This window comes from Pongo abelii, chromosome 20 (genome assembly GCF_028885655.2).
Source record: "Pongo abelii isolate AG06213 chromosome 20, NHGRI_mPonAbe1-v2.0_pri, whole genome shotgun sequence".
Lineage (NCBI taxonomy): Eukaryota > Metazoa > Chordata > Mammalia > Primates > Hominidae > Pongo > Pongo abelii.
In genome coordinates, this window is record NC_072005.2 from 2,406,579 (window position 1) to 2,433,734 (window position 27,156).

At 53.0% G+C, this 27,156-nt stretch overlaps 1 protein-coding gene across 1 annotated transcript in view; it reads right to left on the reverse strand.

Annotated features, from left to right (window-relative positions):
• Positions 1 to 27,156, reverse strand: part of GNG7 (G protein subunit gamma 7) — a 191,896-nt gene that overhangs the window by 120,689 nt on the left and 44,051 nt on the right. Inside the window, exon 2 of the mRNA XM_024238139.3 lies at positions 14,360 to 14,416. The gene's annotated coding sequence lies outside the window, so the exon portion shown is untranslated. The remainder of the gene's footprint in view (positions 1 to 14,359; positions 14,417 to 27,156) is intronic.

The window sequence follows — 27,156 nt, forward strand, 5'->3', positions numbered from 1 at the left end:
TCAAGCGGTTGCTTAGCAACAGGCGAGCGTGTGTGTGTGTGTGTGTGTGTGTGTGTGTGTGTGCGTGCGCGCACACACACACACGAGAGGTGGCTGCGGTCTGCACACTGGGCTGGGGTGCTCAGATTCCCACGGCCCCACCAACGGATCCCCGGGCTCGGTGGTCATGGACGTGAGCCTCTCTGGATATGGAGCCTCAATCAGTAGAGTCAGGTGGTTGCAATAACAGCTCTGAAACAGGGATTCATTGAGAGGACATAGGTGGGCTTGAAAACGGGGGTCTGTTTACTGGGGCTTGAGTGGGAGCTGTAGTAATTCTGTCCAGAAGAGAACAGAAGCCTGCTCTTAACTCACCCGGGAGGCAGGTTCTTCTGCACCGGGCCTTCTCTGCCCGGCACTGTGGGCATTTGGGGCTGAATCATTCTCGGTTGTGGGGCTGCCCCGGGCACTGCAGGGTGTTGAGTGGCACCCCTGACCTCCACTCCATGGCATCCACCAATCGAGGCAGCCAAAAATGTCTCCTGGGTGCAAAATTGCCCCAAGTTGAGACCCCCTGGGATAGGGGATTCCACGGACCCCCAAGAGACTCCAAGTCCCATGATCCTCTGCCCTGCTGAGTTCCCAGGAGGCTGCACACATTGAAATCCACACCCTGAGTGTGGAGGAAGAGAGGAGGTGAATCCCAGGAGCTGGGGGTCCTCCTGGTTTACATCATCTGCCCCACTGGGAGTTTATTCTGGTGCCTATCGTGAGCAGGAAAATAACTCGATTTTTTTTCCCCAAAATAATGAACCCAGAGTTTCTCCCCCTCAGCACTGTGGACATTTGAGGCCCGATTGTTCTCCGGGGCAGGGCCGTCCTGGGCACTGCGGGGCGCTGAGCATCCCTGGCCTCCACCCACTCCATGCTAGGAGCTCCCCCAAGTCACGAAAACCACAGATGTCCCAGAAATTGCTCAGTGTCCCCGGGGTTGGGGGTGGGGGGCGGCATCACCCAGGTGACCCCTGCTATAGAGGGTCAAGGTCACGTCCAAGCTCTCCTACCGCCGGGAAGCACCGCCTTGTCCTGGGCTACAGATGTGGAGGCTGCTGGGTACAGGGAGAGGTTTCTGAGCCCTGGGGACTGTGGCAGAGCCCCTGATTTCGGCACAGCGCCCCGTAATTACTTGCGGGCTGTACACGTTTTCTCAGGGAGGGTGGTAGCAATGAGCTGTGACCTTCCGGGAGCAGAGCGTTTTCAGGTTCTGGCTGTATATCTTGGCAGTTCTTTCAGGGGAACAACTTGTCCGCGAAAAGAACTGATAATAACGTGAATTTCAACACGACCAGGACACGCTGAAATCTGGTGACCGACCAGGGGGAAATAAACCCGCTCTGACTGGCCGCGGGGACTGGAGTTTGCTCACCACACAAGAGCCCTTCTCAAGATAAGAGGCTCCAGTAAAGCTCTCAGCAGAAATGTTACCAAAAAAAAAAAAAAACCCTCGCTGGGAGAAAAAGGAGCTATCAGAAAAACACACTCTGTGATCTGGAGGTCACAGAGTTCTTCTGTACTCAGTGAGGCAAGAAGCAAAAAGGTTGAAGAAATGCTTATCCTGGAAGAGGGGTTCCCACCCAGGTATTGTGGACATGGGAGCCAGATTGTTCTCTGGGGTGGGGCCGTCCTGGGCACTGCAGGGTGCTGAGCAGCATCCCTGGCCTCCACCCACTCCATGCCAGGGGCACCCCCGAGTCGTGTAACCACAAATATCCCCAGACATTGCCCCAGATGAGTGAGGACGGAGGTGCAGGTGGGTGCAGGTGCCCCGTGAACCCATATCCACCTGCACCCTCTGCATCTCCAAGCCTACCCCCAGCCCCAGTGTCTCCTAAGGGGTAGAAAGTCTTCGGTGCTGAACGTGAGAGACCCTGCCTTAATTTGAGGAAAAAAAAAGTAATCAAGTCTGTCCCTTGCTCACATCAGACACCACGATAAACTCCCAATGGGGCAGATGGTGTAAGCCAGGGGGACCCCAGTTCCTGGGATTCGCCTCCTCTCTCCCTCCTCACTCAGAGTGTGGATTTCAGTGTGTGCAGCCTCCTGGAACCTCAGAGGTCCATATGACCAGGGGACACACATGAGACCCAGGAGGTCTCAACTTGGGGTGATTTTTTTTTTTTTTTGAGACGGAGTCTCGCTGTGTCGCCCAAGCTGGAGTGCAATGGTGCGATCTCGGCTCACTGCAACCTCTGCCTCCCAGGTTCCAGTGATTCTCCTGCCTCAGCCTCCCGAGTAGCTGGGATTACAGGCGCCCGCCACCACACCCAGCTAATTTTTGTATTTTTAGTAGAGAGGAGTTTTCACCATGTTGGCCAGGCTGGTCTCGAACTCCTGATCTCAAGTGATCCGCCCACCTCAGTCTCCCAAAGTGCTGGGATTACAGGTGTGAGCCACCGCACCCAGCCAACTTGGGGTGATTCTGTCCCCAAGGGACACTGAGTGATATTTGGGGACATTGGTGGTTGTCACAACTGGGGGGTGCCCCTGGCATGGAGTGGGTGGAGGCCAGGGACGCTGCTCAGCACCCTGCAGTGCCCAGGACAGCCCCACCCCAGAGAAAAATGTGGCCCCGATGTCCACAGGGGCCGGGGGAAAGACCCTGTGTTATTCAGGAAAAAACAGAGTCTGCTCTCTGCTCACACCGGACACCAGAATAAACTCCCAAAGGGGCAGACAGCATAAATCAGGGTAACTCCAGCTCCTGGGATTCACCTCCTCTCTCCCTCCCACTCAGGAGGTGGATGGAATTCTCCTCTGGCCAAACTGAACAAGCTCTCTCCTGCCTTCGCTCAGGGCAGGGGCGCTCGAGTCTAACTCACAGGCGAGGATCCAGGCCCTCTGCCCGCCAGGACAATGACCCCTCTCTGAGCTGGGGAGTGGCAGCCCCAGGTCCACAGCCAGTTCTCACCCTGAGGAGCATGACATCTGGGAGGGGGGACGACAGGCACCCTAGGGCCTGATGGTGGGGACAAGCCAGGGTCTGATTCCCATGGCAGGATAGCCTGCACTCCCCCAGGGCCACCCAGCCCTCCAGGGATGCTTTATGCTCTCCATTCTCTAGTCCAAGCTCTGCTCTGAAGACGCCTCCGTGCCCGAGTGTGGGGTACATTCCCTGACTGCCTTAAGGCCACTTCTGGGGAGCAGAGCCAGTGCCTCCCGCCTCCTGCCACGCACAACACCCAGGGACCGCCTCTGGTTTTGGGCAGAGAGGCTCTGAGTGTGCGCACAGGGGCCCCCAGGGCAGGGGCCAACCATCTGGGTTTGCCTGGGACTTAGGGCTGTCAGTGTTGAACCAGGAAGGTATCAAGCAAACTGCAGTGGGGGTAGTGACAGAGCTAAAAGAGGGGGCTCGGGGGTGACTGAAGACATCTGGGATGCAGTCAGTATGCACTGCCTGCACCTCGGTCCCCACCTGAACTCACCTAGGCACACCTGCACCCATCTGCACCTCCGTCCCCACCTGCGCCCACCTGCGCCCGCCTACGCCCACCTGCACCCACCTGCGCCCGCCTACGCCCACCTGCACCCACCTGCGCCCACCTGCACCTCCGTCCCCACCTGCACCCACCTGCACCCATCTGCACCTCCATCCCCACCTGCACCCATCTGAACCCACCTACGCACACCTGCGGCCACCTGCACCTCCGTCCCCACCTGCGCCCACCTGCACCCACCTGCACCTCCGTCCTCACTTGTGCCCACCTGCACCTCCATCCCCACCTGCACCTCTGTCCGCACCTGCACCCACCTGCACCTCCGTCCTCACTTGTGCCCACCTGCACCTCCATCCCCACCTGCACCTCTGTCCGCACCTGCACCCACCTGCACCTCCGTCCCCACCTGCACCCACCTGCACCTCCATCCCCACCTGCACCTCTGTCCCCACCTGCACCTCCAACCCCACTTGTCCTCACCTGCACTCACCTGCACCACTTGCACACCCGCTGCACCCCCGTCGCTACCTGCACCCCCCCCTCGGCCCCCGCATCTCCAGCCCCCTCCCAGCTCCAGGCCCGGGCCCAGGAAACTCCGTGGGCCTCCTCTGCCCCCTGGTGGCCGCCAGCGGTAACAACAGCCCTCTTCAAATCGAGCTTCAGAGGCCCCAGGAACAGGCTCCCCCCGAGCCCCGGCCGTCTTTGCTGTTGTCGTTGTTGTTTTGCCCTGGGGCCTGCAGAAGGATAGGAGCAGGGGATCACGGTGCTGGTTTTGTCATCAGGACAGGCAGCCACGGCCCTTACTTGGCGGCGCACCTGCTCTCCTGGAGAGGCTGCCACCCAGGGGTCAGAGACCCCCGCAGGCGCCTGCACGCCTCACAGCCTCGCCCTCGTCCCCGTCCATCCTCGTAGGGAGGTGAGTTTCCAAGCTTCCCACCCTGTGCCCGCAGGAGCCAAAGCCGCACTCGCCCAGCCCAGCGCCCAGCAAACAGGAGGTGCTCAATGAATGACTAGCAACATTATTAAAAGATCAGGAAAAGCCCGCATCCCACGCCATCCTTTGTAACAGAGAACCCCTTCAAGGTCAGCCGGCACCACACCTGCTCACCGCTAATTCCGTCCCCTCTACTGGGGCCTCCCCTTGGGTGTGTGGACATCAGAGCCTGATGATTCTCTGGGGTGGGGCCGTCCTGGGCACCATAGGGTGCTGAGCTGCGTCTCTGGCCTCCATCCACTCCATGCCAGGAGCATCCCTCCATCATGACAATTACAGATGTCCCCTGGAGGCAGAATCACCCCTGGTTGAGACCCCCGGGGTTAGGGGATTCCACGGACCCCCAAGAGACTCCGCGTCCCATGATCCTCTGCCCTGCTGAGGTCCCAGGAGGCTGCACACATTGAAATCTACACCCTGAGTTGTGAGGGAGAGAGGAGGTGAATCCCAGGAGCTGGGGGTCCCCCTGGTTTACACCGTATGCCCCATCAGGAGTTTATTCTGGTGTCTAGTGTGAGCAGGGATTGAAGTCAGTTTTGAAATAATGAATGGGCCAGGCGCGGTGGCTCACACCTGTCACCCCAGCACTTTGGGAGGCTGAGGCAGGTGGATCACGATGTCAGGAGTTCAAGACCAGCCTGGCTAACATGGTGAAACCCCGTCTCTACTAAATATACAAAAGTTAGCTGGGCGTGGTGGCATGCATCTGTAATCCCAGCTACTGGGGAGGCTGAGGCAGAGAATTACTTGAACCTGGGAGGCAGAGGTTGCAGTGAGCTGAGATTGTGCCACTGCACTCCAGCCTCGGTGACAGAACGAGACTCCGTCAGAAAGAGAAAAGAAAAGGGGAAAAGAAGGGGAAGGGAAGGGGCAGGGGAAGGGGAGGGGAAGGGGAAGGGGAGGGGGAGGGAAGGGGGAGGGGAGGGAAGGGGGAGGGGAGGGGGAGGGGAGGGGAAGGGGAGGGGAAGGGGAGGGGAAGGGGAAGGGAAGGGGGAGGGGAGGTGAAGGGGGAGGGGAAGGGGAAGGGGAGGGGAAGGGGAGGGGAAGGGGAGGGGAAGGGGAGGGGAAGGGGAAGAGGAAGGGAAAGCGGACGGGAAGGGGAGGGGAAGGGGAAGGGAAGGGAGAAAGAGTCTCTCCCTCCTGGGCACTGTAGACATTGGGGCTGGATGATTCTCTTGGATGGGGCCGTGTTGAGCAGTGTCCCTGACCTCCAACCACTCATGCCAGGAGCACCCCCCAGTCGTGACAACCAGAGACATCCCTGGACATCTCCCAGCAACCCCTGGGGAGGGGAAGGGAGGTGAGGGTTGGCTCAGAATCACCCCTGCTTCCTCTGTGAGATCCACTAGCATAGTTAAATTTCAAGTAGTTCAGAATTTAAGTGTAAAACACGCAATCGGAACAAAATACAGGTGATATTTTTTCTAATCTTAAAATTTGGAAGAAATCCATAAAAAAAACAAAGGAGATGCTCATGTGTAACAAACATTTAAAATCCTGGCCAGGCGTGGTGGCTCATGCCTGTAATCCCAGCATTTTGGGAGGCTGAGGCAGGAGGATCACTTGAGGTCAGGGGTTCGACACCAGCCTGGCCAACATGGTGAAACCCCATCTCTACTAAAAATACAAAAATTAGCCGGGCGTGGTGGTACACACCTGTAATCCCAGCTCGGGAGGCTGAGGTGGGAGAATCGCTTGAACCCGGGAGGAGGAGGTGGCAGTGAACCAAGATCGCGCCACTGCACTGCAGCCTGGGCAACAGAGTGAGACTCTGTAAAAACAAAAAAAATCCTCTTTGGCAAAACCCACTGTAAGCAAAGTCAAAAGACACGCTCAGGAAAATATTTGCAGAGTTCAAACAAACGTTTATAAACTGTTCAAATAAATCAATGCGCCTGAGACGCCGGAACAGAAAGGTCAGCAAAGACCCCAGCCTGGCAGCCCACAGAAGGATGCCCAGAGAACGGTCAGATTCACCGGCCACCGAGGACACCCAAACCAAACAAAGATGAGCGCCCCTATTTGCCAGCTTGGCAAATATTTCACAGCTGCGGCTGGGAGGGTGGGGAACAAGCGCTCCAGGAAGGAATGGGGTGTTTCTGGAGGTTTTTGTGGCTGGATGTCAAATGTAGATCACAGGCACAGAGCTCAGCAGCACACCCACTCACAGGAATTTAACTTAAACCTCGACCATCCAAGGGGAGGGATTCAGGAAGGAAGGAGAAAGGGAGGGAGGCAAGGAGGGGGGAGGAAGGAGGGTGAAAGGGAGAGAAGGACGGAGTAAGGGAGGGAAGGAAGGAGGGAGGGAGGAGGGAGGAAGGATGGGGGAAGGGGGGAAGAAGGGAGGGAAGGAGAGAGTAAGGGAGGGAGGGGGGAAGGGGGGAAGAAGGGAGGGAAGGAGAGAGTAAGGGAGGGAGGGGGGGAAGGGGGGAAGAAGGGAGGGAAGGAGAGAGTAAGGGAGGGAGGGAAGGAAGGAAGGGGAGGGGAGGGAGGAAGGAGGGAGGGAGAGAGGGAGAAAGGAAGGAGGGAGTGAAGGAAGAAAGGAAGGAAGGAGGGAGAGAGGAAGGAGGGAAGGAAGGAGGGGGGTAGGGAGGGAAGGAAGAAAGAAGAGGGAGGAAGGAAGGAAAGAGGAAGGGAAGGAGGGAGGGAAGGAGAAAGGAAGGGAGGGAAGGAAGAAAGGAAGAAAGGAGGGAGGGAGAGAAGGAAGGAGAAAGGGAGGAAGGAAGGAGGCAGGGAGGAAGGGAAGGAGGGAGTGAGGAAGGAAGGAGGGAGGGAGGGAAGGAGGGAGGGGAAGAGGGAGGGGAGGAGGGAGGGGAGGAGGGAGGGGAGGAGGAGGGGAAGGAAGTGGTGGAGGGAGGGAGATAGAGATAGGAAGGAAGGAGAGAGAAAGGGGAGAGAGGGAGGAAAGCAAGAGAAAGAGAGAGGGAGAAGGAAAGAAAGAGGAAGGAAGGAAGGAGAGAGAGAGGAAGAGAGAAAGAAAGACATAAAGAAAAAGAGAGACACTCCAAAAGCCCAGCTAGGGGGACCAGTTAAACACATTATAAAATTATTTCTAAAGTGATAAGTCACCACCCCCTATCACACGGAGTGCCTTAACGAGCATCAAGAATGAAGGTGGATGTCGAGGTTTCTCGACAAGGAAAGACGCCCAGTGATGGGAATGAGGAATGACAGAACAGAACCCTCCTCGTGTGAAATCTACAGGTGAACGTAATTCACAAAAATCCCAGCACAGGCTTGGCAAGATGCTGAGGCCCATCGGTGCTGGGCTGGGGAACTTAGGGGCTTGGCCTTCTTTGTACTTTTCTTCATTTTACCTTTTTAGCGGTTGCTTTTTTTGGAGACAGGGTCTTGCCCTGTTGCCCAGGCTGGAGTGCAGTGGTGTGATCTCGGCTCACTGCACCACTCGATCTCCTAGGCTCAAGTGATCCTCCTGCCTCGGCCTCCAGTGTAGCTGGGACCACAGGTACACACTGTAACACCCGGCTAATTGTTTAATTTTTTTGTAGAGATGGGGTCTTGCTATGTTCCCCAGGCTAGTCTCAAACTCCTGGGCTCAAGCCATCCTCCCGCCTTGGCCTCCCAAAGTGCTGGGATGACAGGCGTGAGCCACTGCGCCCAGGCTCTCACCAAGTTCTGACGTCATTCAGGGATCAAACGGCTTCAGGCCAAACTGCCATCCCTAAAATGACCTGCTTGAGAAACTTAAGTCTATGAAATGAAGGGGAGGCACTCCAGAAACTGGCAGGTAGTCCCGGAGGTGGTACAAGAAGAAGGGACTCGGGTCCTGCAGCTGACCCCCAGTGGCTCTTAGCCTCCAGAACTCAGCCCCGCAATGGCCAGGGTTGCACCCGGCAGATCCCCCACGGGGAGCCTCTTCCTCTCTCCTTGAGGTCACAGGAGGGTGAGTGACCAGGCAAGGGAGGAAGTCGGCTCTGCTCACCCCTCCAGCCGATTCCCCATTTCAGCAGAAGGAACAGCAGGCTCCCAGCGACGGCCCCATCCTAACCCCAGAACCCGTGGACAGGTCAGCTCCATGTCAAAAGGGACTGCAGATGGGATGAAGTTAAGGATCGTGAGATAGGGTAGCATCCGGGGTGATCTGGGGGCCCCAATGTCCTCATAGGGTCCTCAGGAGAGGAAGCAGGAGGGTGAGAGTCAAACAGACTGGAAGAGGCTTCACTGTGGCTGTGAAGGGGGAGGAGGGGGCCCCGAGCCAAGGGATGTGGGCACCTCTAGACGCTGGGAAATGCGGGAACCAGATTCTTCCCTGGAGCCCCAAGGAGGGACTGGCCCTGCCCACACCTTGATTTTCTTTGATTTTAGCCCAGTGAGGCCTATGTTAGACCTTTTTTTTTTTTTTTTTCTTTTTTTGAGATGGAGTCTCACTCTGTTGCCCAGGCTGGAGTGCAGTGGCGTGATCTTGGCTCTGCAACCTCCGCCTCCTGGGCTCAAGCGATTTTCCTGCCTCAGCCTCCTGAGTGGCTGGGACTACACATGCACACCACCACACCTGGCTAGTTTTTTTGTATTTTTAGTAGAGAAGGGGTTTCACCATGTTAGCCAGGATGGTCTCAAACTCCTGACCTCAGGTGATCCGCCTGCCTCGACCTCCCCAAGTGCTGGGATTACAGGAGTGAGCCGCCGTGCCTGGCCCTATGTTAGACTTCTGAGTTGCAGCGCTGTCAGATAATAACTGTGTGAGAGAAGCCGTTCTACATCAGTGGTCACTTGTTACGTCTGGGGCAGGAGGTGCCTACATCCACCAGTGCCCAAAGAGGATCTAGCAGCTCCGACCCAGGCCCTGGGGGCTTAGTGGGCAGCCCCACCAGCCTACAGCCTGCCTGCCAGGGAGCTGTTCTCACAGACCCACATCATGGGACATGTGTTGCTGGGACAGGTCATGGAGAACGATGACCCCATCATGGGCAGTCTTTCCAAAGGGGCCCACGGGAAACCAGAAATTGCAATGTTTCTTGCTGAGAATTGCCCTATCCTAGCTTGCAAACACTATTAGCTCCGCAGCTGCTAGCGTTTCCCTGTCGAAATGAATGGGGTTATTTGTTTCTGTTTTTTTAGACAGGGTCTGGCTCTGTTGCCCACTCCACTCTGTTGGAGTGCAGTGGTGCAATCATAGCCCACTGCAGCCTCGACCTCCGGGGCTCAAGCGATCCTCCCACCTCAGCCTCTTAAGTAGCTGGGATTTCAGGTGTGCACCACCATGCCCGGCTAATTTCTGTATTTTTTGTAGAGATGGGGTTTCATCATGTTGCCTGGGCTGGTCTCAAACTCTGGGGCTCAAACGATCCTCCCCACTTCAGCCCCCCACTAGCAGGGACTACAGATGCGTGCCTCCATACCTGGCTAATTTTCTGTAGAGATTAGGAGATCGCTCTGTTGACCAGGATGATCTCAAACTCCTGGGCTCAAGCCATCCTCCCGCCTTGGCCTCTCAAAGTGCTGGGATTACAGGCGTGAGCCATGGCGCCCGGCCAGAACTGAATGTTTGAAGAAGCCCAACACCAAACCTGTGGCAGCCCCAGGAAGCACCGGGAATGCAAAGTCTGAGCCCTCTCCGGGCGCTGCACACCTTCCCGCCCTGCACCATGTGCACCGGAAATGCAGGAGACCTCTCTGGGCTCTGCACACCTTCCGGCCCTGCACCATGTGCACCGGAAATGCAGGAGACCTCTCTGGGCTCTGCACACCTTCCGGCCCTGCAGTGTCAGCACAGGAAATGCAAAGTCTGAGCCCTCTCCGGGCTCTGCACAACTTCCGGCCCTGCACTGCCGGCACCGGAAATGCAAAGCCTGAGCCCTCTGCCGGCTCTGGACACTTTCCGGCCCCGCACTGTCGGCACTGGAAATGCAAAGTCTGAGCCCTCTCCGGGCTCTGCACACCTTCCCGCCCTGCACCATGTGCACCGGAAATGCAGGAGACCTCTCTGGGCTCTGCACACCTTCGGGCCCTGCGCTGTCGGCACCGGAAATACAAAGTCTGAGCCTCTCCAGGCTCTGCACACCTTCCCGCCCTGCACCATGTGCACTGGAAATGCAGGAGACCTCTCTGGGCTCTGCACACCTTCCGGCCCTGCTGTCGGCACCGGAAATGCAAAGTCTGCACCCTCTCCGGGCTCTACACACCTTCCCGCCCTGCACCATGTGCACCGGAAATGCAAAGTCCGAGACCTCTCTGGGCTCTGCATACCTTTCCGCCTTGCCATTGGCACCGGAAATGCTAAGTCTGAGGCCTCTCCGGGCTCTGCACACCTTCCCACCCTGCACCATGTGCACCAGAAATGCAAAGTCGGAGACCTCTCCGGGCTCTGCACACCTTCCGGCCCTGCACCGTCCGCACCGGAAATGCAAAGTCTTAGCCTCTCCCGGTTCTTGCACACCCTTCCGCCGTCGGCACCGGAAATGCAAAGACTGAGCCTCTCCGGGCTCTGCACACCTTCCCGCCCTGCACCTCCTTTTTCGGGCTGAGCTTTTCTGTTGGTGTCACAGCTTCACTGGGGTGCGAGTTACACACCCTGAGATGCACAAAGGGCACGCTCATCTTTAAGCGCACATGGTTCTAAGGGTTGCCATTCATTTCTAGAGCTGTGCAACCATCAGCATAATCTCAATGGGACGCTGTCATCGGCCCCCAGAGCTGCCCCGATCTCAACCCTCCAGCCTCCAGGCCACCTCTGATCTCTGTCACCTTTTCTAGAATTTTCCTGTAAGTGAAATTGTACAATATGAAATCTTTTACATTTTTATGTTTGGCTTCGTAAACAAATAAATATTATACATATATTTTATATCTACACTTTTTTTTTTTTTTTTGAGACGGAGTCTTGGTCTGTCGCCCAGGCTGGAGTGCAGTGGCGCGATCTCGGCTCACTGCAAGCTCCATCTCCGGGGGTTCACGCCATTCTCCTGCCTCAGCCTCCCGAGTAGCTGGGACTACAGGCGTCCGCCACCAAGCCCGGCTAATTTTTGTGTTTTTAGTAGAGACAGGGTTTCACCATGTTAGCCAGGATGGTCTTGATCTCCTGACCTCGTGATCCTCCCACCTCGGCCTCCCAAAGTGCTGGGATTACAGATGTGAGCCACCACGCCCGGCCTTATATCTACACTTTTTGTATCAACACTTTATTTTATTTTATTTTATTATTTCTGAGATGGGGTCTTGCTCTGTTGCCCAGGCTGGAGTGCAGTGGCGAAATCTCAGCTCACTGCAACCTCCGTCTCCCGCGTTCAAGCAATCCTCCCACCTCAGCCCCCCAAGTAGCTGGGAATACAGGCGCCCGACACCACACCTGGCTAATTTTTATATTTTTAGTAGAGACGGGGTTTCGCCTTGTTGGCCAGGCTGGTCTCAAACTCCTGACCTCAGGTGATCCACCTGCCTTGGCCTCTCAAAGTGCTGGGATTACAGGCGTGAGCCACTGCACCCGGCCTACACTTTATATATATATATATATGGCTCTCTTTATATATATATTATATATTATATGTATATATTATGTATGTATTATATATTATATGTATATATTATACATATATTATATATGTATATTATACATATATTATATATTATATGTATATTATACATATAATATATATGTGTATATTATGTGTATATTATACATATAATATATATTATATGTGTATATTATGTGTATATTATACACATAATATATATTATATGTGTATATTATGTGTATATTATACATATAATATATACATATAATATATATTATATGTGTATATTATACGTATAATATACACATATAATATATATTATATGTGTATATTATACATATAATATATACATATAATATATATTATATGTGTATATTATACATATAATATACACATATAATATATATTATATGTGTATATTATACATATATATTATATGTGTATATTATACATATATATTATGTGTATATTATATATAATATATTATATATAATATATAATATATTATATAATATATTATATGTATATATTATGTATGATATATATAATAGCTCTCTCTGTCTATACATGTATCATGTTATTGAGAGATAATTCATATGACATACGGTGCACCCATTTAAAATGCATAATTCTTTCTGGGTATTATCTGTGGGACCAAAAAGAAGACCAAAAATAAAAAGAAAACACACAATTCAATGGCATTTAGTACATTCACAGAGTCCTGCAACCATCACCACTATCCAATTCCAGAACATTCTGATTACGCCAAGAAGAAGAAACCCATCAACCATTACTTCCCACGCCCCTCCCAGTCTCGGCACCCACGCATCCCCTCCCTGCCTCTGTGGATCGGCCTGTCCTGAACATTTCGTAGAAATGGGATCACATGCTGCGTGGCCTTCTGTGTCTGGCATCTCTTAGTGAGCGTGACGTCCTCAAGGCACATCCACACTGTGGCCTGTGTCAAAGTTTCATTCCTTTTCGTGACTGAGTAATACTCCATGGTGTGGATGGAGGATGTTCTGCTGATCCATTCACCCACTGATGGACATTTGGAGTCTTTGCCTTATTGCTAAATTTGAACATATTCTTGACTTTTGAGTACATCTGTTTTTGAATTACCTCTCATGACCATTGTCTACTAAGAATGAGACCAAAGTGATTTATACTGGACTTAGCTAAAATATGCATTTTTAAGGTACACATTACATGCCATAAAATTCAAGTGAAGTGTACTGCTCAAAGATACTTCAGGGCCGGGTGCAGTGGCGCACACCTGTAATCCCGGCACTTTGGGAAGCCAAAGCAGGAGGATCACTTGAGCCAGGGAGTTCAAGACCAGCCTGGGCAACAAAGCAAACCCTAACTCTTTTCTGTTTTTTTCTTTCTTTCTTTTCTCTCTCTTTTTTTTTTTTTAGGAGTTTCACTCTGTCGCCCAGGCTGGAGTGCAGTGGCATGATCTCAGCTCACTGCAACCACCATCTCCCAGGCTCAAGTGATTCTCACGCCTCAGCTTCCTGAGTAGCTTGGACTCTAGGCACCTGCCACCACGCCTGGCCAATTTTCCTATTTTTAGTAGAGACAGTGTTTCACCATGTTGGTCAGGCTGGTCTGGAACTCCTGACCTCAGGTGATCCACCCGTCTCGGCCTCCCAAAGTGCTGGGATTACAGGCATGAGCCACCATGCCTGGCCAAAACCCTAACTCTTAAAAACAAACAAAACAAAACAGAACAAACAAAAAAAAACATTTTTAAAAAGATTTTTTAGTAAGTTCACCAGGTTTGTGGCCACCCCTACCCGACCATCGGGTCCATTTCCACGTCCCTGGCAAGTCCCCGGCGCACATTCACGTCCCCAGCCTCCAGCCACCACGAGTCCCTTTCTGTCCCTATGACTTTGCCTTTTCTGGACATTTCTGCCTTCCTTTCTACTTATTTTTAAATGGTTTCCTCTTCCTACATTTTAAAAGCCACTCATGATTCTTTAGGGAGAAAAACGAGTAGTAAACCAACAGAGGAGAGCTAAAGGGCCAGCGACGGGTCACTCTCCAGGTGCATGGGAGATGGGGGTGAAGGCTGAGGCACCCTCCTTAAAACTCCCTACCACGGCACTAAGACACCGGAAAGGCAGGAAGCACCGCTGTGGGCTTCCCATCCTGACCCTGTCCAGGGGCTCCGGTACCAGTAGGACAAGTGAGTGCCACGTTTCCTGCCTCGTGGGCAAGAAACTCTGCCAGGAGCTAGCGGCTGTTCCCCACACCTGCTTCCCATTACCCACACTTGGTAGATACAAAAAACCCACAGACCCAGGTCAAGGCCAAGACGCCTGCCTTGACGGCAACCCCACATCTTACATCCAGGGTGCAAAACAGCCAACCGAGCCTCAAATCATAACAAAGAAATGCGTCACAGCACCGACCTGTGCAGGAGGTCTTGCCGTCTGCAGCACGGAGATCCCGAAACCAAGCTCCGCTCCCTGGAAAAAACGCATAGAGTTAGTTTGGCGTGGCTTGGCTGGTGGCGCCATGCACGTGTTGATGGGGTCAGCATTGGAGAATGGCCTCGCGCTCGTGATTGGACAAGGACAGAAATCATTTTGGCAACCAGGCACGGTGGCTCAGGCCTGTAATCCCAGCACTTTGGGAGGCCGAGGCAGGCGGATCATGAGGTCAGGAGTTCGAGACCAGCCTGGCCAACATGGCAAAACCCCGTCTCTACTAAAAATACAAAAATTAGCCAACGTGGTGGCAGGTGCCTGTAATCCCAGCTACTCAGGAGGCTGAGGCAGGAGAATCCCTTGAACCTGGGAGGCAGAGGGTGAAGTGAGCTGAGATTGAGCCACTGCAAAGTGAGCTGAGATTGAGCCACTGCACTCCAGCCTGGGCAACAGAGCAAGACTCTGCCTAAAAAAAAAAAAAAAGAAAAAAAAGAAAAGGAAAAAAGCAGAAGGCAATTCACTGAAAATATTTATTATTAGAGATTTATGACATTATTCCTAATACATTTTCCACGTGTTTGAAAACTGAACTGAGTGCAAGGATTGATGTTTCTACAGCTCTTCACAGTTTATCAAAAACATCTCTGTACATCTTTGGAGCCTCATGATCTCTCTGGGAGGAAGAAGAGGGGGCTGAGTTAGTTCCACGGTGCCCAGAAGGCACCCAACGTATCCAGGTCTGCCCAGGACTTTTCCGGAGTTAGCCTGGAAGTCCTGCAACCTGGGAAGTCCCTCAGCCCCAGCTCAGCTGGTACAGGCAGTCTCTGAGCAGAACCAGGCTGGCACCACATGCCTGAGGCTGCGACCAGGAACTCCCCACCTCGGGGGACTCAGGGGAACCCCGCCACCATCACTGACAGGACGAGCTCCAGGGCCAAAGCTGTTCCTGTGGACACCGTGGTTTGTATGAAATCCTTGCCTCCCTCTGGAGTCTGGAATCCTGGCATGGGTCAGGCAGCAGGGGCCGCAGAACCAGCCCCCATAGGAACGTGGGCGCTGGGTCTCTGGGAGCCTCACTGGTGACGGTGCTTTGGGCTGTTGTCCCAGCTTGCTGCTGGGGATGAGGCGTGTCCCGCATGACACATGGGGAGAGGGCCTGGAAGCTGGGCCTGGCCCCCCCAACCCATCCCACGAGCCTTTCCCTTCACAAACTCTGCTCTGTGCTCTGTGTCCTCTTGCTAGGACAAACCACAGCCACAAGGAGGCCTCGTGCGGAGTCCAGGGTCCCCCCAGCTAGTCGCCCCATCTCTACAAAATGACCCCATCTTGACAAAAAAAATTTAAAAATTAGGAGGGTGTAGTGGTTCCCACCTGTGACCCCAGCTACTCGAGAGGCTGAGATGGGAGGATCGCTTGATCCAGGGAGATCAAGGTTGCAGTGAGCTAGGATTGCACCACTGCACTCCAGCCTGGGCAACAGAGTGCAATCCTGTCTGAGAAAAAATAAAAATAAATGCCACGTGGGGCCAGGCGAGGTGGCTCACACCTGTAATACCAGCACTTTGGAAGGCCGAGGTGGGCAGATCACTTGTGGTCAGGAGTTTGAGGCCAGCCGGGTCAGCATGTTGAAATCCTGTCTCTACGAAAAGTACAAAAATTAGCCAGGCACGGTGGTGGGCGCTTGTAATCCCAGCTACTCGGGAGGCTGAGGCAGGAGAATCGTTTGAACCTGGGAGGCAGAGGTTGCAGTGAGCCGAGATCATGCCACTGCACTCCAGCCTGGGTGACAGAACGAGACCCTGTCTCAAAAAAAAAAAAAGCCACTTGGGATCCAGGATAGGATCCTAAAACAGAAAAAGGACATTAGAAGAAAAAATCATGAAACTGGGATAAAGAGTGAAATTTAGCTTATAGAAATGTACCCACATGGGCTTCTTGGTGGTCACAAGTACATGGTCCGGCCTGGGCAACACAGCAAGACCCCATCTCCCATCTCTACAAAAACAATGTAAAAATTAGCTGGGCATGGTGGTGCAAACCTGTAGTCCCAGCTACTTGGGAGGCCGAGGCAGGAGGATCGCTTGAGCCCAGGAGGTCAAGGCTGCAGTGATCTGCGATTGTGCCACTGCACTCCAGCCTGGGCAACAGAGCACGGCACTGTCTCAAAAACAAACCAACTCCAAATGCATGGTGACTTCATAAGATGCTAACATAAGGGAAAACTGCTGAGAGGTAGACAGGAAATCTCTGGATTTCTTTGCAACTCTTCTGAAAATCTAAAATTAAAAGTTCATTTTAAAAAACGCAAACTTTTTAAAATGCTAGTTTCCGTTCCATGAGCTCAGGGTAATTTACCATCAATAAAAGGTGGGGATAGGGAGCTGAAATCCCCGCTGTCACCTGCAGGTGGTGCCCTTGCCACAGGAATGCCCTGGTGCCCTTGGGCTCTGGGAGCAGCTGGAATCTTGCAGGATCTGCTACACCAGGGCCTGCCACTCAGGACAGCTGCAGCTCAGGGCAGCAGGGATGAGCGATGAAAGGGCTGGAGCGGCATGCCCACGGGGCTGCAGGAGGCTCAGACTCCTGCCCTCCACCTTGCAGGGCAGCTATGAACATAATCCTTCAACTTTGAATCATGTTTTTTGTTTGTTTGTTTGTTTTGAGACAGAGCCTCAGTCTGTTGCCCAGGCTGGAGTGCAATGGTGCAATCACAGCTCACTGCAGCCTCCACCTCCTGGGCTCAAGCGATCCTCCTTCCTCAGCCTCCTGAGGAGCTGGGCCTACAGGTGGGCATCACTGCTGTAGCTTTTATGGACTGGGAAGGGGGAAGGAATGTGCTTAGTTTGTGGGCTAATTTTTAATTTTTTTTAAAATAGAGACAAGGTCTTTGCTATGTTATCCAGCCTGGTCTTGAACTCCTGGGCTCAAGTGATCCTCCCACCACCTCGTCCTCTGAAAGGGCTGGGATTACAGGCGCAGCCATTTCACCCGGACAACCTTAAATTACTGAACGAATTCGAAGTGGTCCGGTGCGCCCTTCAACTCACTACCTTGCCAGTGACACTGTACACAACTAGGGCACATCTTACCAAAACCAGCAAACTGAGAGAGGCGGATACATTCAGTGTAGACACTCACCCCTAGGAATCATTATTATTATTATTATTATTTTTTTTTTTTTTTTTGAGACGGAGTCTTGCTCTGTCACCCAGGCTGGAGTGTGATCTCAGCTCACTGCAAGCTCCGCCTCCTGGGTTCAAGCAATTCTCCTGCCTCAGCCTCCTGAGTAGCTGAGATTATAGGCACCTACCACCACCCCCGGCTAATTTTTGTATTTTTAATAGAGATGGGGGTTTCACGATGTTGGTCAGGCTGGTCTCGAACCCTTGACCTCATGATGCACCCGCCTCAGCCTCCCAAAGTGCTGGGATTACAGGCGTGAGCCACCACGCCCAGCCAGGAATCATTATTTTTAAACAGCCTTATTGTGAACTAACGCCCGTACCGTACAACTCGCCCACTTGAAGTGTATACTTCATTGTTTTCAGTATATTTGCAAAACTGGGCAACCATCACCTTTATGTAGTTCCAGAACATTCTCATCACCCTACAAAGAAGCCCCCTCGCCATCAGCCCCCGATCCCCAGTCCCGGCCCCCACGCACTCCCTCCCTGTCTCTGTGCATGGGCCTGTCCTGGACATTTCATAGAAATGGGGTCACACACTGTGTGGCCTTTTGTGTCTGGCGTCTCTCACTGAGTGTGACGTCCTCAAGGTGCATCCGCGCTGTGACCTGTGTCAAAGACTCGCTCCTTTCCATGACTGAGTCTTACTCCTCCTGAGTGTGGAAGGACGTGTTTTTTAAATCCATTCCCCCAAGGATGGACAATCGGCTTGTTCCTATTTGTTGGCGATTGTGAATCTGCTGCTGTGAATATTCGTGTCATACAAATCCTTTTTTTTTTTTTTTTTTTGAGACAGAGTCTCGTTCCATCCCCCAGGCTGGAGTGCAGTGGCACGATCTCGGTTCACTGCAACCTCCGCCTCCTGGGCTCAAGCGATCCTCCTGCCTCAGCCTCCCAAGTAGCTGGGATTACAGGCACCCACCACCACGCAGGGCTAGCTTTTTTTTGTATTTTTAGTAGAGACAGGGTTTCCTCATGTTGGCCAGGCTGGTTTTGAACTCCTGACCTTGGGTGATCTGCCAGCCTTGGCCTCCCAGTGTTGGGATTAAAGACATGAGTCACTGCACCCATCCCTAGGAATCATTTTTAAGATGAGTTCCCACTCTCTGCCTTCACTGCAAACCTCCCTGTCCCCAGCCCTTTAACCCCAGCCCCTGCAGAACCCCCCCGGTCTGCACTCGGCCCCAGAGCAGCTTGGGTCAGAGGCGAGCACAGCGTGGGTGAAGCCGCATCCCAGCCGCTCTGTCCTCGGGCCTTGAGCCGCACCAGCTGGCACCAGGCTGTCCCCCAGCGACCTTCAGCGGCTCGCTCAGCCCGACAGAAACGCTGCGTTTTCATGTTCCCTGTGTGGACAAATCACAATCGACCCGGGCGGCCAGCAGTGGAGACAAGGAGGAGAGACCTCTCTGCGGGGGTTAGGTCCTCTCAGAAACTGCCGAGCCAGGGGCAACACGAACCTCTGGGACCTCCTGTCATAAATTAGTATGGATTTCAAGGTGCCAATAGCCCGGCTTTAAACCCAGCTCAGGGCCCTGGGCACCTATGTGCAGCTGGGCCTTCCACCCAGCAGGCAGGCAAGTCTCAGACACAGGCAAGAAACACTCCAGGTAGCAGGTGCAGAATGCCAGCAGGGAGAGATCAGTCCCCCTGGGGACACAGAGTCCACGGACAGTGGTGGTGGTCAGGGCACCTCATGTAGGAAGGGCTGCCACCGCCTCCCAGCCCTCCCCACTGTGTCCTGGAGGCACTTCTCCAGATCTCTGTCCGACTTCCTTCCTTCCTTCCCTCCCTCCCTTCTTTCCCTCCATCCCTCCCTCTCTCCCTCCTTCCCTCCTTCCTTCCTTCCTCCCTTCCTCCCTCTTTCCCTCCTTCCTTCCTGCCTCCCTCCCTTCCTTCCTTCCATCCCTCCATCCCTTCCTCCCTCCTTCCTTCCTCCCTCCTTCCTTCCCTCCATCCCTCCCTCCCTCCCTCCTTCCCTCCTTCCTTCCTCCCTCCCTCCCTTCCCTCCATCCCTCCTTCCCTCCTTCCCTCCTTCCTCCCTCCCTCCTTCCCTCCATCCCTCCCTCCTTCCTTCCCTCCATCCCTCCCTCCTTCCTTCCCTCCATCCCTCCCTCCCTCCTTCCCTCCTTCCTTCCTCCCTCCCTCCCTCCATCCCTCCTTCCTCCCTCCCTCCCTTCCCTCCTTCCCTCCTTCCCTCCTTCCTCCCTCTCTCCCTCCTTCCCTCCCTCCCTCCCTCCTTCCTTCCTCCCTCCCTCCCTTCCCTCCATCCCTCCTTCCCTCCTTCCCTCCTTCCTCCCTCCCTCCCTCCTTCCCTCCTTCCTTCCTCCCTTCCCTCCAACCCTCCTTCCCTCCCTCCCTCCTTCCTCCCTCCCTCCCTTCCCTCCATCCCTCCTTCCCTCCTTCCCTCCTTCCTCCCTCCCTCCCTCCTTCCCTCCATCCCGCCCTCCTTCCTTCCTCCCTCCCTTTCTTTCCCTCCATCCCTCCGTCTCTCCCTCCTTCCCTCCTTCCTTCCTTCCTCCCTCCCTTCCTCCCTCTTTCCCTCCTCCCTCCCTTCCTCCCTCTTTCCCTCCTTCCTTCCTTCCTCCCTCCCTCCCCTCCATCCCTCCTTCCCTCCTTCCCTCCTTCCTTTCTTCCTCCCTCCATCCTTCCCTCCCTCCTTCCCTTCCTTCCTCCCTCCCTCCTTCCCTCCATCCCTCCCTCCCTCCCTCCTTCCCTCCTTCCTTCCTCCCTCCCTCCCTTCCCTCCATCCCTCCTTCCCTCCTTCCCTCCTTCCTTCCTTCCTCCCTCCCTTCCCTCCATCCCTCCTTCCCTTCCTTTCTTCCTCCCTCCATCCCTCCCTCCCGCCTTCCTTCTTTCCTCCCTTTCTCTTTTTCTTTCTCTCTTTCTCTCTTCGTCTCCCTCTTTTCTTTCTTTCCTTCTTTCTTCTTTTTCTTTCTTTTCTCTCTCCCTCTCTTTCTCTCTCTCTCTCTCTCTCCTTTCTCTTTCTTTTTTTTTTTAAGACAGTCTCACTCTGTCACCCAGGCTGGAGTGCAGTGGTGCGATCTCGGCTCATTGCAACCTCCACCTCTCAGGTTTAAGCGATTCTCCTGCCTCAATCTCCCAAGTAGCTGGGATTACAGGTGCCCATCACTATGCCCAGCTAAATTTTGTATTTTTTATAGAGATGGTGTTAAGCCATATTGGCCAGGCTGGTCTTGAATTCCTGGGCTCAGGCAATCCACCCTCTTCGGCCTCCCAAAGTGCTGCGATGACACGCATGAGCCACCGTGCCTGACCAATTTCTTTTTTAAAAAAATTAAAATAGGCTGGGCGCAGTGGCTTATGCCTGTTATCCCAGCCTTTGCGAGGCCGAGGCAGGCAGATCACCTGAGGTCAGGAGTTCAAGACCAGCCTGGGCAACATGGTGAAACCCCGTCTCTACTAAAAATACAAAAATTAGCCAGGCGTGGTGGCAGGCGCCTGTAATCCCAGCTAGTCGGGAGGCTGAGATGGGAGAACTGCTTGAACCCGGGAGCCGAGATCGCACTACTGCACTCCAGCCTGAACGGCTAAGCGAGACTCCGTCTCAAAAAAAATAAATAAATAAAAATAAAATATTCGCATGCCATAAAATTCCCCCTTGTAGAACCTGGAGAATGCAATGCCAAGTGAAATAGGCCAGACGCTGAGAGAGAAAAATACTACATAATCCCACATATTGTGGAGTCCAAAAACAAAACAAGCAAAGAACCCCAAATACAGCCGGGTGCGGTGGCTCATGCTTGTAATCCCAGCACTTTGGGAGGCCAAGGTGGGTAAATCACCTGAGGTCAGGAGTTCGAGACCAGCCTGGCTAACATGGTGAAACCCCGTCTCTACTGAAAATACAAAATTAGCCAGGCGTGGTGGTGCATGCTTGTAATCCCACCTACTCAGGAGGCTGAGGCAGGAGAATCGCTTGAACCCGAGAGGCGGAGGTTGCAGTGAGCTGGGATCATGCCACTGCACTCCAGCCTGGGGAACAGAGCGAGACTCCATCTCAAAACAAACACACAATCAAAACCCCCCAAATACATAGAAAGCAGAAGAGTGGTTAGTGGTAGAGGAGGGAAAGGAAGGGGGAGATGGGGGTCAGAGGATACATAGTTTCAGCTGTGCTGGAAACATTGACAGAGATGTCACTGCAGCCTGTGAACCAGCTAAAGATATTGTACTATGGGCTGGGCTCGAGGGCTCATGCCTATAATCCTAATGCTTTGAGAGGTTGAGGTGGGAGGTTTGCTTAAGGCTGGAAGTTTGCAACCAGCCTGGGCAACATAGCAAGACCCTATCTCTACAAAAAATTTAAAAATTAGCTGGGCATGGTGGCTCCAGGGATCACCTGAGCCCAGAAGGCAGAGGTTGCAGTGAACCGAGATCACACCACTGCACTCCAGCCTGGGCAACAGAGCAAGACTCTGACTCAAATAAATACATAAAAATAAAATAAAATAAATAATAGAAACTGAAAACAAAAACCAGGCCTCACCCACAGTGTCAAAGGCATGCATCTTCCAGGGTTATTAAGGTGCTGGTTGCTATTTTTGCTTGTAATTCTGAAAAGGTTGATAGATTTTAGCCTAATATCTCCAAGCAGTGCCCAAGGACACAAACAGCCAGACCCTCAGCTCCCAAACCTGGGGATTTGCAACAGACAAACACAGAGCTGGGAAATTCCGCAGCAGGGCAGATGAGGGATCGATCTGAGTCCCATGATCCTCAGCCCTGCTGAGGTCCCAGGACGCTGCACACATTGAAATCCACATCCTGAGTGGGGTGGAGGGATGAGGAGAATCCCAGGATCTGGGGGTCCCCCTGGTTTATACCGTCTTCCCCATCGGGAGTTTATCCTGGTGTCTGGAGTGAGAATCGATCGAAGTCTATTTTTTTTCAGATGAATGCAGAGCCTCCCCCTCGGCACTGTGGACACTGGGGCCGGATCATTCTCTGGGGTGGGGCTGTTCTGGGCACTGCGGGGTGCTGAGCAGCATCCCTGGCCTCCACCCACCCCATGCCAGGGACATCCCCCACCTAGAGCTGTTCTGTTGCCTTGAATTTCTGCCCTCTGACCTCCCTTGTCCTCATCCTTATGGGATCTTCGGATGGCGCCCTTGAGGCCCAGGGCCCGTGTCCCCTCCTCACTCAGCCGTCCTGTCCACAGGTGACTCACAGTCCCCTTGGCACCACCTGGGTGCTGTCCCTGGCCTCGCCCATGGCTGACCTTGGCAGGCATCCCCAACAGAGGCGAGGGGACAGCTCTCGCCTGCCTTGGTGAGCCTGGGCTCCGGAAGATGTGCCGGGCACCCTGGGCCCCCCACCGCCGGGTCTGGGACACAGATGCTCTCCCATTTCCAAACCTCCCATTCAGACCCTCACTGCGGCGGGGGCGGGGCCGTGTCTTTTGAGACTCTGCATGCACGAGGGGGTGAGTTTGAGTGAGGCAGTCTCCATGGAGAGGAAGGTCTTTATTTAGGAAGCCAGGTGGGGGCGGGGCCGGGTGGGGAGGAGAGGGGGAGAGGAAAGACGAGCTTCTGCAGATTTCAAACCTGTCATTTCTTTTCTGACGCATAACCTCCCCTCCCGCTTCATGACAAGCTCTGTTCCCACCTTCCCCGGGTTCCCAGAGCGGCCTCCTAGACACGATCGGAAACAGCACGGGTCCCCCTCCCAACCCCCAGGCAGTATGGACATTAGAGCCGGGTCACTCTCTGGGGTGGGGCCATCCTGGGCACTGCAGGGAGCTGAGCAGCATCCCTGGACTCCACCCACTCTATGCCAGAAGCACCCCCAGTCATGACAGTCACAGATGTCCCCAGACATTGCCTGATGTCCCCTGGGGAACAGATCATCCCCAGAAAGACCTTCTCAGTTAGGGGGTTCCACAGATCCCCAAGAGACTGTGTTCCATGATCCTCTCCCCTGCTGAGGTCCCAGGAGGCTGCACACATTGAAATCCACACCCTGAGTAGGGGGAGGGAGAGAGGAGGAGAATCCCAGGAACTGGGGTCCCCTGGTTTATGTTGTCTGCCCCATTGGGAGCTTATTCTGGTGTCTGTTGTGAGCAGAGAGGCAATTCAATTATTTTTTTCAAAATAATGAATGCAGGGTCTCCCCCTCTGCACTGTGGACATTGGGGCTGGACCATTCTCTGGGCTGGTGCCATCCTGGGCACTGCAGGGTGCTAAGCAGCATCCCTGGCCTTCACCTACTCCATGCCAGGAGCACCCCCGAGTTGTGACAACCACAGATGTCCCCAGACATTGCCCAGGGTCCCCTGGGAGGCAGAGGCAGGAGGATCGATTGAGCTCAAGAGTTCAAGACCAGCCTGGACCACATAGCAAGACCCCATCTCTACAAAAAAATTTTAAAACATAGCCAGGTGTGGTGGTGTGCACCTGTGATCCTAGTTACTCAGGAGGCTGAGATGGGAGGATTGCTGAGTCTGGGAGGTCGAGGCTACAGTGAGCTGAGATCACACCACTGCACTCCAGCCTGGGTGACAGAGGAAGACTCTGTCTCAAACACACACACACACACACACACACAAACACAAAAACAAAAAGAGACCCTATCTTAAAAAAAAGAGGGGGTTAAATAATCTGACTAGATACCTCTAAAATAAAGACACACAGGCAGCCAACAGGATTATGGAAAAATGCTGAAGATCATCAATCATCAGGGAAATGCAAATTAAAACCAAAATGAGATACCTGTTAGAATGGCTATGATCCAAAAGATAAAAGATAAGAAACATTAGTAAAGATGGCCGGGTGCAGTGGCTCATGTCTGTCATCCCAGCACTTTGGGAGGACGAGGCAGGTGGATCACGAGTTCGAGACCAGCCTGGCCAACATGGTGAAACCCCATCTCTACTAAAAATATAAAAATTAGGCCGGGCGCGGTGGCTCATGCCTGTAATCCCAGCACTTTGGGAGGCTGAGGCGGGCGGAACACAAGGTCAGGAGATCAAGACCATCCTGGCTAACACAGTGAAACTTTGTCTCTACTAAAAATACAAAAAATTAGCTGGGCGTGGTGGTGAGCGCCTGTAGTCCCAGCTACTCGGGAGGCTGAGGCAGGAGAATGGCGTGAACCCGGGAGATGGAGCTTGCAGTGAGCCGAGATTGCGCCACTGCCCTCCAGTCTGGGTGACAGAGAGAGACTCCGTCTGGGGAAAAAAAAAAAAAAATATATATATATATATATATATATATTAGCCAGGCATGGTGGTGGGCATCTGTAATCCCAGCTACTTGGAGGCTGAGGCAGGAGAATCACTTGAACCCGGGAGGCAGAGGTTGCAGTGAGCCAGGATTGCACCACTGCACTCCAGCCCGGGTGACAGAGTGAGACTCCGTCTCAAAACAAAAAAAAAAAAAGAAACACTGGTAAGGATGTGGAGAAAAGGGAACCCTGTGTGCTGTTGGTGGGAATGTAAATGAGCACAGCCATTCTGGAGAACGGAATGGAAGTTCCTCAAAAAATTAAAGATAGAACCACCATATGATCCAGTAATCCCACTTCTGGGTATACATCCAAAGGAAATGAAATCAGAATCTGTCAGCCTCATTCACAATAGCCGAGATAGGAAACCAACCTACGTGTCCATCGTTGGATGAATGGATACAGAAAATGTGAGGCCGGGCGCAGTGGCTCACGCCTGTCATCCCAGCACTTTGGGAGGCCGAGGCAGGCTGATCATGAGGTCAGTTCAAGACCAGCCTGACCAACATGGCAAAACGCTGTCTCTACTAAAAATACAAAAATTAGCCGGGCATGGTGGTGCACGCCTGTAGTCCCAGCTACTCAGGAGGCTGAGGCAGGAGAATAGCTTGAACCCAGGAGGTGGGGGTTGCAGTGTGCCGAGATCACGCCACTGCACTCCATCCTGAGTGACAGAGTGAGGCTCCATCAAAAAAAGAGAAAGATGAACTAGACCAGAGGTTGGCAAACTCTGGCCCATGGGTCAAATGCAGCCCACTGCTTGCTTTTGTAAATAAAGTTTATTGGTACACAGCCGTGCGTGTTCACTTACATATCATCCATGGCTGCTTCTGAGCTCCTATAGCACAGCTGGGAGGCCTGGACAGAGAGCACATGGCCTGCAACACCAAAAATTTATCCTCTGGGCCTTTAGAAAGAGTTGATATAATCCCTACTAGAGTTAGATCTCAAAGGACCTTGAATGCCAGAAACGAATAAGTCCTAATGATTTTTAGCAAGGAGTAACGCAGTAAAACCAAATGTTTACAGATTTCATGTGCTGGAATCCTCTGGGGGCAGGGCAGCGGACAGGTCTTAAAACATGAAACAGCGTCAGATCAATTTTCAATGATTGTCTTCAAAATTAAAACTGGCCAGGTGCGGTGGCTCATGCCTGTAATCCCAGCACTTTGGGAGGTCTAGGAGGACAGATTTCTTGAGCCCAGGAGTTCGAGACCAGCCTGGGCAACATGGTGAAATCCGATCTCTACTAAAAATACAAAAATTAGTTGGGTGTGGTGGTACACACCTGTAGTCCTAGCTACTCGGGAGGCTGAAGCAGGAAGATGTCTTGAGCCCAGGAATTCAAGGCTGCAGTGAGCTGAAATGGTGCCACCACACTTCAACCTGGGTGACAAAGCGAGACCCTGTCTAAAAAATATATAAATATACATATTTTTATATATTTATATATGTATATATATTTATATATGTATATGTGTATATATATTTATGTATATATAAAATAACATGTATCCTAAAAAGAGAAACAGTACAAAGGCACTCAGAGCTGAAACTCAAAGTCGTCTGCCAGTCTCTAACTCCTGACTTTTGGGTTTCATGTCCTGCTTTATAGGACTTTTTGAATTCTGCCCCCAATGATCCTTTTCAAAAATCTTTTGTTTCAGCCAGGCATAGGGGCTTGTGCCTGTAATCCCAGCTACTGGAGAGGCCGAGGTAGGAGGATCATTTGGGGCCAGGAGAGCTGGAGACCAGCCTGGGCAACGTAGCGAGACACCATCTTCTAAAAAAAATTTGTTTTTGTTTTGGGAAAACTGTCGATTTACAGAAAAGTTGCAAAGCTAGTCCAACGTTCCCTATGGGCGGCAGGCAACCTAGGTACCGAGGCAAGAGACCGAGAGCATGAGCTGCCTGGCTCTCCCTTCTAGATAGCAGTAACAGAATTAGTGAAAGTACTAAAAGTCTCTGAAATGCGGAAATAATGGCGTAAGCTGTCTCCTCTCTCTCTCTCTCCGCCTCGGCTGCCAAACAGGGAAGGGTCCCCTGTCCAGTGGACACGTGACCCACATGATCTTACCTATCATCGGAGATGGCTCACACTCCTTACCCTGCCCCCTTGTCTTGTATCCAATAAATAACAGCGCAGCCTGGCATTCGGGGCCACTACCGGTCTCCGTGTCTCGGTGGTAGTGGTCCTCCGAGCCCAGCTGTCTTTTCTTTTACCTCTTTGTGTTATGTCTTTATTTCTACAATCTCTCGTCTCCACACATGGGGGGAAAAACCCACAGACCCTATAGGGCTGGACCCTACAGTTCCCAGATGCCCCTCACCCAGTTTCCCCTCATGTTAGTA